Source organism: Oratosquilla oratoria, chromosome 38, assembly GCF_046742065.1.
Source record: "Oratosquilla oratoria isolate Oo_2021 chromosome 38, ASM4674206v1, whole genome shotgun sequence".
NCBI classification, from domain to species: domain Eukaryota; kingdom Metazoa; phylum Arthropoda; class Malacostraca; order Stomatopoda; family Squillidae; genus Oratosquilla; species Oratosquilla oratoria.
The window spans coordinates 20,344,520-20,347,019 of record NC_134814.1 but is presented as its reverse complement, the minus strand read 5'-3'; positions in this window follow the sequence as shown (position 1 = coordinate 20,347,019).

Here is a 2,500-nt window from a genome sequence, read left to right as displayed (position 1 = left end):
TCAAATGGTCATATGACGAGAGGAATGCGCAGGATGCAGTAAACGAGATATAGTAACATAAAAAAACACATTAAATTGTAAATATATAAACTTCGGGAAAACAGAAAAAGTAAAACATTGAATAACCAATTAAACAATTAATTTTTTTTTTTTTTACAAAATAGAACAAGAAAGAAACGTTATATCAAATATTTTACCTCCAAATGGTGACTGCCTAAGACTATGTGGACAAAGCATCATGAAATTAAAGGTCAAATCGTGGAAAGAGAGTTGAAAGGGTGAAAGAGGCAAAGGATAGAGAGCAAAAGCCAAAACACAAAGGACAAAAGAGCAAAGAGTAATGAGAGGGAAACTTACCGTCTTTGAAGTCGAAGCCGTTTTGCGTGGGTCCAAAGCCAAAGCATTTCACATTTCTGGAATTCTCCCAGCTCAATAAAATGTGCCTAACGGAAGACAATATGGAATGAAATGCTAAATTAAATATCCAGAACATTTTTGTTTCAACTGACATTCCTAAGAGCTGCTGTTCTGTCTAGTTCCAAAGGAGAGATGCAATAGCATATATGACTAATATGAAGTCATATATATGAAGAGCGACACGACTTAAAAGACACGCCCACATCATAAAGATATAAAACTCATGAAACCGCTCAATAAAATGTGTCTAACGGAAGACAATATGGAATGAAATGCTAAATTAAATATCTAGAACATTTTTGTTTCAACTGACATTCCTATGAGCTGCTGTTCTGTCTAGTTCCAAAGGAGAGATGCAATAGCATATATGACTAATATGAAGTCATATATATGAAGAGCGACACGACTTACAAGACACACCCACATCATAAAGATATAAAACTCATTAAACCCCTTTTACTACCTGAACTCCACAGGGATGAAGAAACCACCCTGTTCCTCGCCACACTGGATGGGTTAAAAGCAATGCAGCGGGGTACAGGTCTTCCACAGCAGGGTCGCATAGTTGAACTGATATAACCCTATCGTATGACGATCTCTTCCATATCCGCTCAAACTGATTCGTGAAAATTACGAAAAGAACATTCCACGGGGACGCGTCATCCCCTCATACGTTTACAATATCACACCCATTTACTCTTAATTTTTGCAATCCCTATTCCCTGCACGACAGACATATCACATTAAGTAAATAAAATAGAATAAAATGAAATAAAAAAGGGGCGGGGGAATACCTTGGGATATCTGAAATAGGTAACCTTAAGTTTGATCTGTGGTGGGTGTGGTTAGTATTAACCCTTTAGCATCCGTTTGTTACATCTCATACTTCTTCAAAATTATGCAGTAGGGCAAACACAAAAGGTTATGTCTGACAAGATAAGCAAATTATGTCTTAGAACCACATAATAAAATAAAATAGAATAAAATAAAATAAGATAAAATAAAATAAAATAAGATAAAATAAAATAAAATAAAATAAAATAAAATAAATAAAATAAAATAGAATAAAATAAAATAAAACAAGATAAAATAAAATAAGATAAAATAAAATAAAATAAGATAAAATAAAATAAAATAAAATAAAATAAAATAAAATAAAATAAAATAAAATAAAATAAGATAAAACAAAATAGAATAAAATAAAAAAGGCGGGAGGGAAAGTACCTTAGGATATCTGAAATGGGTAACCTTAAGTTTGGCCTGAGGTGAGTGTAGTTAGTACAACACACGTCAAGGAGACCATAGAGTAACGGCCAAGTTATGGATCATTTATGTTGAACTTGTTCATCGCTACCTGCTCTTAAACTGTGTAGAACGAATTATGTTGACCTCTACATTTACGACCTCGGGAAGCTGTGTTCTGTGTGTAGCCGTAAGTTTGGGCTACACAATGGGAGAGCGGGACAGATATGCCCTATTCGTATCCTCTTCCTTTATTTAACAGAGATCGTATTTACAGCTTAGGATATAAACTTCTAAAAGAGAAAATATTTTCCCTACCGAGTCTAAAGGAGAGTGTCTCCCCTTGTCTCTTCTCCTTCTGGCGACGCAATCCCCCGATTATATATATGGGAATATGCCTAAGCATGCCAGGTGTCGGTTGTTACATTGGAAATATGTTTGGGAAAAATAGTATATATCATATGTGTGTTAGATGTATTGTAATTGGTTTAGTAATATTATTTGTGGATGTGCCTTGGCATGATATATGTATTGGAGTTATGTTAATGTAGCTTGTTAGGTATAAGGAAAGATTAATGAACTGTCTGGTGACATTAGATATTTGTGTCGGTATTTTCGTTGGACGGTGGCATTGTTGTGATGTGTTGCATTGTCTGAATCAGATGTTTTATGATTGTGAAATATGCAGGTCATCAAAATTGGAGGTATTGTCAAAGGCTAGTGCCTTCTTATATCATTAGGATCATGTGTCAGTCATGTGATATATGGTAATGGTTAGTAATGGTATATAGATACATGTATTCTTCAGCACCCGCCGTCCAAATTATGCACGGATGACGAG